This window comes from Wyeomyia smithii, chromosome 3 (genome assembly GCF_029784165.1).
Source record: "Wyeomyia smithii strain HCP4-BCI-WySm-NY-G18 chromosome 3, ASM2978416v1, whole genome shotgun sequence".
In the NCBI taxonomy this organism is placed as follows: Eukaryota; Metazoa; Arthropoda; class Insecta; order Diptera; family Culicidae; genus Wyeomyia; species Wyeomyia smithii.
In genome coordinates this window covers 220,923,314-220,935,566 of record NC_073696.1, presented here as the reverse complement: position 1 = coordinate 220,935,566, position 12,253 = coordinate 220,923,314, and the positions used below count along the sequence as shown (strand labels likewise).

At 38.9% G+C, this 12,253-nt stretch overlaps 1 protein-coding gene across 6 annotated transcripts in view; it reads left to right on the top strand.

Moving 5' to 3' along the window:
- Nucleotides 1-12,253, top strand: part of LOC129729248 (neuropeptides capa receptor) — a 238,301-nt gene that overhangs the window by 50,624 nt on the left and 175,424 nt on the right. For 4 of the 6 annotated variants that reach the window (XR_008728663.1, XM_055687753.1, XM_055687754.1 and 1 more), the window contains one exon: nucleotides 7,788-8,166. The exons of 1 other annotated variant lie outside the window; for it this stretch is intronic. The gene's annotated coding sequence lies outside the window, so the exon portion shown is untranslated. Of the gene's footprint in view, nucleotides 1-7,787; nucleotides 8,212-12,253 lie in introns of all 6 variants that reach the window. One more of the 6 variants, XM_055687755.1, reaches the window with a different exon arrangement.

Sequence of the window (12,253 nt, the reverse complement as noted above, 5' to 3'; positions counted from 1 at the left end):
TCGAATATGTATGAAATGACAGCGATTAAATAAAAGATATCAATTCTTTTACTATATATTATTATTTATAACGTTTCAGCGTCTCAGCATTCAGAAATGCACTGTTAGATAAAATTGCAGCAAATACTAGAGTTGCAATTCTCTTTTTCATTTGTTTTAATGGAATATAAGAATACCGTAGTCCAACGTCATGCGGTCGTGTCTTGAATACCACCCTCCTACTTTTTGCCGAACATATTTTAAAGTTTGTCATAAAACTCAAACCAGCTGGAAAACTCAAAAACGCGCAAAAGTACACACTAAGTGCCATTAACTGTAATGAAAAAAGCGTTTAATAACAATGTTTTTCTACAGAAATTATTCAAGAATAACCGGTGCTATGCGAATATGCTCCAAAACTAAGGAAAATTATGGTTTTATGATTTAATTTATAGAATCTTACAACCATTTTAATGGTTTTGTTGATATGCTTTCGAAATGATCCGCGATAAATTGGGGCTTATAGAAGCCGTAGAAACAATGGACAAACAAGGTCAAATACCATCCAATATTTATTTTCGCAACCGGGATGATGCCCACAGATCGGAAAATGGCCCAGAAGCCATTTTGAATTTCAAGATGTCAACTTTCGGTTTCTAGAAAACAACCTAAGATGGTCAAATACCCTCCAATAAGTGTATTTTCGGAATCGGGATGATGCTCTGAAACTATTTTATGACACCAGACGCCACTTTGGGTTCTAAGAAGTCGACTTCCGGTTTCTAGGAAACAACCCATAATGGTCAAGTACCCCCCAATATGTGTATTGCTGGAAACAAAATGATGCACTGAGACTGGAAATCGACTTCAGACGCCATTTTAAAAACCTTGATGGTGACTTTCAGTTCGTCTGGTGTCGTGTTCAGGTCTCTTGGCATTATTCCGAATCCAAAAGTGTTCATATGAGATGGTATTTGGTCAATTTTGGATGTTCTTTCAGAATCCGGAAGTCACCACCTTGAATTTAAAAATCGCGTTTAATGTTGAATTCTGGTGTCTGCGCATCAACCCAATCCGTGAAATACACATATCGGTATTCGGCCATTTTGGGTTGTTTTCCGGAAACCGGAAGTCACCATCATGGAATTCAAGATGACGTCTGGAATCGTTTTCAGGTCTCTTGACATCATTCCGAATCCGAAATAACTCATATGGGGTGGTATTTGGTCAATTTTTACTGTTTACCGCAAACCGGAAGTCACCATCTTCAATTTAAAATTAGCATCTGAAATTGATTTTTGACCTCAGAACATAAAGTCGATTCCAGAAATACCCAGATCGGACGGTATTCAATCATTTATGCTTGTTTTGCGTAAACCGGAAGTCGCTATTTTGAAATCTAGTATGACATCTGGTGTCGTATTCGGGTCTCTAGAATTCTGTTAAAATATTCATAAAGTTTCTAAGATTCGGAACATATCCCCAGAAAACCGGATTTCCGGAAATAAGAAAATTGTTTCGGGGCACCGCTCTAACGCAACTAAAAAGAATCAGTACAAAACTAGCAAAAAACAATTAACTTTATTGAGGATAGTATAATAAAAAAACTGTTCATGCAGTGCGAACTTTTGCCGCGTGAACTGCGTACTTTTGCCCCGCATACTGGGTAAAAGTTCGCATTTGATAATAAAAAGTGAAACTCTCATGCTATAAACAAAATTCGAAAAACTCTGGTAAGACATATTAAAGACAAAAGGTTTATGTACCGCTTGGACACAAAACCGAATTTTATAATAATTGTTTGCAATTGTTCTGTTGCAAAAACAATTAAGTGCGTACTTTTGCCCCTCACTACTCTACTACTCTACAGATATTTTTTTACATTTTTTTTTCTTCGCTGTCTATTTATATATTTTTTTGAATACAAAACTATTATCTGCAATTTGCCGAAGGATCAATCAAACCGTTTTGGTTCTATAAATAACAATATTCTGAATGACATTTTCACATAAACCTTTTTCAAAATTTAGTCGTGGTTCGAAAAAAAGTAATACAGTGCTAGTTCAATTTTATCGCGGTCGAAAAAAATTTCATCATTAATTTGGCGAAATGATAAAAATCGATATTTTTTGTTGGATATAATTTCATAGTTCAATGGAATGTAAATAAGTTCAAGATTCGAAAGATTAAACAAAAAAAGTAAGGTTATAATATTTTTCTCCATTGCATTTTTGCGAATGGAAGGAGCGTGATGAGATCGAAATAGAAAGCGTGAGAAAATCAAACGTGGATTTAGAGAGTTGTGATAAAAACGACTGTCGATCAAATCGAAAACGCACTGTAGCACAATGTGACACCTTTAGCCCATAGGAACATCATTGTTTCAACAAGATCAGAAATGTTAGATTAAAATGTTTTCTTCCTTTTTTTCGGGATTGCTCGTACACTAAAGAATACGTACGAACTATCAGGAATGTCTTTTGTCTGTCTCATAGATGAAATTGTTTTCTCGGAAATAAAGCATTTCTTAAATACATGTTTTACAGTCATCAATAAAGAACACTGAGAGTGCATTTTTTAACATCTCTGCTTAAAAATAATTAACATCGTCGTGACCTTCAGTACTTCTATTTGTAATATTCACCTGCCGATAATATCAAAAATAAAGTTAATAGGGTAGGTGTGTCAGTAATGGTGGGTGTACCAGTAGTGGTGGTATACCAGAATTTAGCGTTATTAAGACATTTTTCGGGATAATTTTATATTATCAGATAATTTGTATTGATTCTGTGGAAATATGTCTACGATTTGGTTAACTATAATGGCTTGAAATCTCATTCAAACATTTCGTATTTATTAATTCATTCGAGAGTTAAAAAAACAGCAACGAAATTTGTAACGTAACAGTGAAATTTCGTAGCCTGAAATATCAATGTAAACACGATTTCAGTGGCAACAGTCTTTGTAGAACTGTTCTTAACCATTGTTCTTACCATAATCAATCGAAAAAATCACAAATAATCATCAAAATACTGAATAAATTGAAACTCCACTATAGGAACAATTTTGGTACCCCTGTTCCAGTAATAGTGGTAGTGCTTCAGCCAACATTTGAGGTTTGGTTTGTAACTGAGCAGATGTAAACAAACTTTGGTGCGCGAGCTACTCTCGTGTGTAAATCTGATTCGGGTTCACTCAATACAATCCACTTACCGTTGATCTTACATTTTAATATCGAAAGCGGTGGAAGAACGATTTACGGTGCTTCTAGGCATTATGGGATACCTGAGTCAACAATTCGTTTTCGTCTGAGTAGAAAATGAAGTATTCATTTTTCATTTTTCAAAACTTTTTTAAACTCAAAGCGAATAATTATCACGGCTTATGCTATCTCTCAGCTGGTCTTGAGGTACGATGCTGGCCTAGCAAGCCAGTTGTAGTAGATTCGATTCTTGGCTCGTGAGAAGACTGTTAGTGTCAGTAGAATCATAGCGCTAGCCTGTGTATAAAAACAGAAGGTCAAGTTCCAAATCGCAATGTAACACCAAGGCTTTGCTAGACGTTTAACCACGGTGAAGAAAGAGGTCTAGGATGCTATCTTAGAGCATCAAAAAACTGAATCGCGACTGCCACCATTACTGGCACATTTTCCACTATTATAGGAACATTGCCTCCATCACTGGTACATAAGATTGGTTCACAATTATTCATTTTTCATACATATTTTGTTTATAACATATACAAACTGTAATTGTGCATGACAATTTATGATATTTGCAATTACACCAAAGTAACATGTGTTGGATATTTGCGATATGAATAATGATATTCTCGTTTTTAAAAATCACTGGTGCTTAGACCCTCCATTACTGGAACACCTACCCTATGTTACATTGCTATGATGACAATTCGGGAACGAAACATACTGAAAGAGTCTGGTCCTTCGCCTAGAAGTAAAACCAGAATTTTAACGGCACCATAAGTGCTGAGATGATGATTGCACGAAACCAATCAAACAGTCGATTGTACAAAACGAAACAACAATGGAACGGGCCCATCTGCTGACAGAGTCATGGCATCGATTTTATAGAATGCTCGTGGGATAACCTTCATTGATTGCCTTCAAAGAGGAGAAACGACCGACAGTGAGTAGTTCAAAATATTTCGAGGACTATGTGACGCTACTTAGAGCATCAAGATGATTAATTTCATTTTGTAGACGTAAACAAAGATAATTCTCATTAGCATATTCCTTAGACGCTTTTATTGTGGCATGAGTAGAGAATTATACGGTTAGTATGAATGAATCGATAGTTTCATCATTCTGTATTCAAGCATAGAATAACTAATGTATAGATTTTAATCTAAGAATAGATAACGCATCTCACTTCGAGACGGGTTTGTTTGACGATTGTTGTCAACAGTCTTGGTCCTGTGTTTGAAGGCATCTTACCTCTAATTCTGTTGGACGGTTTGCACTTGAACGCTCAACAACCGGCATATGAGGTGGGCAATCTAAGCTCGAGACTAAACCAACGCTCGTCACCATCTAGGAAATACAGCTCTGAGTAGGGTGGGTTGTTTTGTTGCAAGTGAGTGCTATTATCGGCACTCACACCCACCAGTAAATATTTATCAAAATAGGCCCCCGTTGCTGTGGGGTTGTTGTGGTTATTGCAGATGGATTACTTCATCGTACAATTTATGCTCCCTAGTTTGTCGCAGTGCCTCCCGTTTTGCAACCCACCCTCTCGTAGCCAAGCTAGACAACGGCGGGCGTCGCACTTTTAGATATCTGAATCCGACTGAGCAAAGCCGACGGAAGAAGTTTCTGTGTTTTCCCTTCAGCCGCCAACAACCTCGCGGACAGTTAAGTGCAGGAAGAAAAGTAAAACCAGGCGTCCGCTTATCAGTTCTTAGCACAAAATAATCTTCTGTGATGGTAATGTAAACACTGTTCAGCATTTTTTTTCTGTATCTTGGTGTGAATCAGGAAAATCTTGCGGACGACAAAAGTTTGCGAGTGCAATCATTCAGAACTGTCCTGCATAAACATTAAAGATGCTTTGGGAGTGGTGCTCCTTTACTACACCGGGTTGAGAAATTATTTAAAATTCATGAATTAGTCGCTTTTGCTATGCGTTGCACTGTGAGCAGGCGGAAGAAATGGCGCAATGCAAGCAAAAACTTCATTTCGAAGTGTTGGAGGATTATGGAATTTAGTTCACAGTCCTCCTGAGAGATTACTGACAAGCGTAAGACAAGCGAGAATGTTAATGGGAAAACTTTGCTCTCGCGGTAGCAACCGTGACCAGGCACAGGCGCACGTTTCCTGCAATTAAGGGAGACTGTTGTATCCGAACTACTATTGTAACTAGGCATAATTTGAGAGTTGGGATTGAATAGACGAAATTTAAACAGGACAGAAATTGAAGTAGCATTCAATTTCAAATAAATTACTATATAAATTTCAAATAATAATTAAGTAATCAATAAAATAGCTCCACTGAGAAACACACTTCTTTACGCAAGCCTTGATTCCAAGAGCAATTGAAGACGGAACGATTATGAACTCATAAGTCCGCAGTCAGATGACACATGTAATAGACTGGATAGGAGCAATAACCAATGAAAGCGAAAGATACATTAGAGAAACTGAAGTTTGTTTCAGTTTGTTTCTTTCAGACTAGGGAATTATTATTACCATTAAGCAAAATTCTACTCCTATTGATGACATTCATTTGGTGTACTTTGGATGCTTTGCAATAATGAAGATTAAATATTCAAAGTTGCTTTCATATAAAAAATGAGAATTAGTATCGAGATTTGTTTAGGTAAATCTTATAGTGTTTTTTTTGTCGTTAATCACCTCCGTTGCATTGATGATTGGATCAAAATACAGTTGAATCGCTTTATAGCGACCGTCGTTATAGAGAATTGTCGCAATAAAAAGAAGAATTTTTATGAGTATAAAGCAGAAGAGACCATGGAAAATGTCACTATAGAGAGATTTGTCGCTATATAAACTGTCGTAATAGAGGGATTCGACTGTAGAAGGTAAAGGTATTAGGAATCAAAATTATTTCAAATGAAACGTTAAATGAACGTATTTCTAGAAAAGTCTATTTTTAGTTTACACATGCCCTTGTATAGTGTAGAAAGCCGTATTCCTACGTCAATATAAAAAAAAAGTATCTCTTTGAGAAACTATTTTTGACGAAAAAACATGTGCCAAAACTTTTGGTGGGATTTTACACATCAACGGCATATCAGAATCAGCCAAATTCTATTCAAATCAGAAACAGTTTCTTTCAGAATAGGCGTGGAATGATTCTCGTATTTTCCTGAGTATGATTGATTTGATTACTAATCGATAAAATTTATCCCATGGTTCCAATAAAAATTGCAATCTGATTTGTTTATCTGCCGCTGAAACGATGGGCTGTTTACAAGCAGAAAATAGGCTACGCAACAATGGGAAAAAATTCAATTTCCTTCATGACAAGCGCCGAAGTCTACGATCGGAATTTGTAATCAGTTCACAACACAAATTGATTTCTAGTCAACGACGAGTTTGACACCAACTGTCACCAGTGCAGGATTACATATATTCTTTGTCATCGATCTGGCGCCCGAAATGTCGCCTAGAGCTTCCGGAGTCCTTGCACGTACATCGCTCCAATCAAAAATCTATTTTTTCTTTCATTCGGCAGGCCGCTCAAGCAGATAAAACAGCGTTGAGCGGATAAATTATTGTTGAATGGATTCAGCACGCTTCGTTGATTTTATCAGCGTTGTTTGGCGTCTATCCTCACATCGTTATCTTCTAATCGAGCGTTTACCCGCAGACCTGGCCGTTCCCGCAGTGTAACTAAGTTACACCCATATGCGTTGGTGCTTGGTATTCCGCACGGACGAGTTATTCAACCACTCATTGTAAGCGCCCTAAACGAGCACGTCTTATCACACACAGAAGCAGTGCGTGGAAATTATAAATTTTTGGTCCAATTAGGCAATTGAACCGCGGAAAGTTTTAAAGTCCAGATTGCAAGATTGTAAAACCCCCATTACTGTCTATTATGGATCCTCCAAAGAAGAGAACCAATTTGTCTGCATTTGATTAATAGAATTTGTATGCTTCGGGCAGCTGAATCTTCCACTACTGCGTGATAAACTGGTGTTTGTAGATCAAGTTAAATTTGCTTTTGTGTGGTAAACAAACAACAAACAAAGGCATGAATAAAGACGCTGTGAACATGGACATCATAAAATAGTGCGGCATCGTTGACAGCCGATAAGCATTATCTATTACCGCACTGAATTAACACTCTCCAGGCAGCGGAGTGTGATTCGGGAAGCGTGGCAATTCAAGAGTAGTTAAAGCAACGTAATTGGATTAGATTATGGAATAATTAATGTCGGTCTAGCATTCAAGCTGTACCCTTAACGTAAACTCCTTCAGGAGGTTATGATTTGATGGCACTTGAAATTCATTACGTAATAAACGAGGAATGAGGATGCGTCGTTAAAAGCCTTTGTATTGCTCAGTGATCACAGAAATTCAATATCTAACAGCAAAATGTGTTTAGTACACGTTCTTGATTATCATTCAATTACTAAGAATACAACTTTTTTCAATATTTTTTTTCGATACTTATTCACTGTTGTTCCGAAAAAATATTCTCCAAGTAATCATCCTTACGTGCTCGTTAAAATCCATAAGAATGGGAACTCACACGATTCCTTTGAACTGTTCAAACCAATTCGCAACAAGTTGTTAATTTTTTCCAACCTCTCTTCCTTCGCAGATATTGAGTTTCGTACCACAGGAAGGCGGACACTCTGAAGATTCTAAAAGTGGGCTCCTGCAGCCATCCCACAAGCAGAGCTGCAAAGTATCGGAAGAAAAAAAAAGCTGCTTACCACGAAACGAGCTTTATTTTGCTTTTATGGAATGAAAGGAAAATATGATGAAAATGTTTTACCACTCAGTGGCAATCGGATTCCGCAGGACTAGCGGTGGCACCTTGGGCGGCACCCAACCGTGGACAGCAAAGTTCTGTGCTGCAGAAAAATGTTAATTGCGGTTGGCTCACCGCCACAACCCGGAAGTTTAACGGTGCAACAAACATAGTGAAATAGACTAATAAATGGAAGTGCTATTGTGGCCTGTCGCCATCCTTTTAGGTGTGAAAGTTTGTGTTCTTATGCGAGTAAAGCGCTTTGAGACCTGTGGAAGTGACATGTTGTTTTTCTAGTCGAAGTGCAATCTTGAGTGGCAAGCTATTTGTATTTGTTAGTTAACACTAATTAAAAATATTAAAAAGTTATCATCAAGGATTTATAAATATAATAATATCTATAAAATTATGAGAAATAAATGGTATTTATAAAATCTATGAGGTCAATAAAATCTTTTAAATCTATAAAACCTTTCAAATAATATATAAAATCTAGAATATTTTTAAAGCCTATAAAATCTATAAAATTTATGAAACCTGTAAAATACATGTTGAGTGTCTAGTGTTGCGGTGGTGTAATCGGAAAGGCATCAGACCGGAGTTTAGAAGTCGTGGGTTTGAGTTTCACCTGCTGCACCATGTTTTTCGAAGTATTTACTATCCTTATTTTTTAATTCATTTTTCCATTACACAGTGCAATAATTGTTTGCTTTGGCTTCAGTATATGATTTTTTGATGTACAGTAAAACCGCATGAAAAACACACAGCAACAGTACAGTTAAACCGCATGAAAAAAAATCATTTGAAACTTCACGTTCTGCTATAAAACAATGTTTCCACAACATTATATTTTTTTCCTCATCTATAGTTTATTTGACACGGCACAAATACAATTCAATGTTTAACGGCGCCAATTATATCTGGTAGCTTACTTTCTAAAGTATCTTAATAACTAAAAGAAAATTTTTATCCTCGCTGCCGACTACGAGCTGAAACTAAATCTAACTTAAAGCTAGAATATTTTGCATTAAAAGCACAGGTTTGCTGTTTGATGGTTTTCATTGCCATAGGTAAGCAGCATATTAAATTTGCTCCGCTGCTGGGCCAAGATATTACGGACTGGCATATTGGGTTGTTTCCATCGGGCCTTGAGAGTATCGTGCGGGTCTGATTGCTGTTTCCGGATCCGGGGTCTTAACGTGTTCTTGTCGTTTGGTTGGATGTAGGCGGAAGGGGATAGGACTAAACTGGGGCGTGGATGGATTTCAGGAAAACGTATATAAGGGACATGTAGGGTAGGTCACGGCTCGCCAAGACATCACGAACAGAAACAGCCGGCTGTCTACCTTCGGCCTGCAGGGAAGCTATTAATCTAGACCTGGCGTTACGGTGTACAGGGCATGACCAAACAACGTGCTCTATGTCGTGATAACCTTCACCACAGGCACAGATACCACTCTCCCCGAGCCCAACACGACGGAGATGCGCGTCGAATCTATAGTGATTGGACATAAGCCGGGACATCACGCAAATGAAATCCCGACCTACATTCAACCCCTTGAACCACGGGTTCGTCGATACCTTGGGGATTATGGAATGTAACCACCTTCCCAGTTCCCCCTTGGTCCAAGAATTTTGCCAACTGATGATCGTATTCTGACGTACAAATGCGAAAAATTCATTAAAGGCAATTGGTCTTTCATAAATATCACCGTTTGTTGCGCCCACCTTAGCCAAAGAGTCCGCTTTCTCATTACCCGGTATCGAGCAGTGAGAAGGGACCCACGCTAAGGTAATCTGAGTAGATTTTTCGGATAAAGCACTCAGATGTTCCCGTATTTTCCCCAGGAAATACGGAGAGTGCTTAACATCTTTCATCGATCGGAGAGCCTCAATGGAACTGAGACTGTCCGTAAAGATGAAATAATGGTCCGTGGGCATTTTTTCGATAATCCCTAGGGTGTACTGAATTGCAGCTAATTCTGCGACGTAAACAGAAGCAGGATTATCGAGCTTATGGGAGACGGTTAAATTGTTATTGAAGATACCGAAGCCAGTGGACCCATCAAGAAGTGATCCGTCAGTGTAGTACATATTGTCGCAGTTGATGTTTCGATATTTATTGGAAAAAATTTTGGGGATCTGCTGCACGCGTAAATGATCCGGGATTCCACGAGTTTCTTCTATCATGGATGTATCGAAAAACACAGTAGAATCAGAAGTATTTGACAAGTCGACACGATTTGGAATATTCGAAGGGTTAATATTTTGGGACATGTGATTGAAATACAATGTCATAAAACCCGTTTGAGAATTAAGTTCGATTAACCTTTCAAAATTTTCAATCACGGGACGGTTCAAGACCTCACATTTGATTGGAATACGAGAAGACAGGCTCCAGAAGCGGTTTTTCAATGGTAGTACTCCAGCTAAGAACTCCAAACTCATCGTATGGGTCGATTGCATGCAACCCAAGGCGATACGCAAACAACGATATTGTATTCGCTCCAGTTTGATCAAATGTGTGTTTGCTGCGGAGCGGAAGCAGAAACACCAGTACTCAATGACAGACAGTATCGTTGTTTGGTAAAGCCTTATAAGGTCTCCTGGGTGGGCTCCCCACCATTGTCCGGTTATTGTACGAAGAAAATTCACTCTTTGTTGACATTTTTTCATCAGATACCTCACGTGACAACCCCAGGTGCCTTTAGAGTCGAACCAGACACCAAGATATTTGTGTAACAAAACCTGAGAAATCGTTTTACCCATTAATTGTGTTTGAAGCTGAGCAGGTTCATGCTTCCTAGAAAAAACTACTATCTCAGTCTTCTCCGGAGAGAATTCGATACCTAGCTGTAAAGCCCAAGCAGACAAATTGTCAAAGGTATCTTGCAATGGTCCTTGCAAATCGGCAGCTTTGGCTCCTGTAACAGAGATTACACTGTCGTCTGCAAGTTGTCTTATCGTGCATGAATTTGCCAGACATTCGTCGATGTCATTTACATAAAAGTTGTAAAGAAGGGGGCTTAAACATGAGCCCTGGGGAAGACCCATGTAGCTAATGCGATAGTTGCCAAATCGCCGTGCGTAAAATGCATGTGCTTTTCGGACAACAAACTGTGCAAAAAATTGTTCAAAATTGGAGAAAATCCTTGTCGGTGAAGTTTACCCGAAAGAATGTCAATAGAAACGGAATCAAAAGCCCCCTTAATGTCCAAGAACGCAGACGCCATTTGTTCTTTGCGAGCATAGGCTAGCTGAATATCCGTAGAAAGCAACGCAAGACAATCATTCGTCCCTTTGGCACGGCGGAAGCCAAATTGAGTATCTGATAGTAGACCATTTGATTCGACCCAATGGTCTAAACGACGGAGTATCATTTTTTCCATCAATTTCCGGATACAGGATAGCATTGCAATCGGCCTATAAGAGTTGTGATCAGAAGCTGGTTTCCCTGGTTTTTGGATGGCGATCACCTTCACTTGCCTCCAATCCTGCGGTACAATGTTTTGCTCCAGGAACTTATTGAACAAGTTCAACAAGCGCCTCTTGGCATTGCCGGGTAGATTCTTCAACAAGTTGAATTTGATTCTATCTAACCCAGGCGCGTTATTGTTACAGGACAGGAGGGCAACTGAAAATTCTGCCATCGTAAAAGGTGAGTCTATCACGTCGCGGCCCGGAGACGCATCGCGAACAATGTTTTGCTCAGGAACAGAGTCCGGACATACTTTCCTGGCAAAATCGAATATCCACCGACTTGAAGACTCCTCGCTTTCGTTGACCGTTACGACCTGTGTTCCAAAGAGTGCTCATCGATGTCTCCCTCGACGTCATTTCACCGTTGTTTAAAATAGTCATGTCGAAGTCATCGCAAAGGTTATAGATTAAAGAGGAGCGGTTAACATTGTAAGGGGAACCCCAAGCCACACCATGAGAGTTGAAGTCTCCCAAAATCAAACGTGGCGAGGGAAGAAGTTCTATTAAATCAAAGAGCAGCCGTTGCCCAACCTGTGCTCTGGGAGGAATATATATTGAGGCAATACAAAGCTCTTTACCTTGTATTGTCATTTGACATGCGACAACTTCTATGCCTGGAATCGAGGGGCCCAGGAGCCCAGGAGGAGTTTGCTTCGGTTTTTTCGCAGCACTGTTTGGTTTGTTCGTACTTTTCATTACACTTTGGGAAATCTTAGGACCTTTACTGGGAAGTTTAGGAGAAGAAACATTTTTCCTCTTCCTAGACTCCCCAGGATTGGCATAAGATGTTCCCGCTGATGAATCGTCAGAATCGGTTTCATCAGAGGACAACA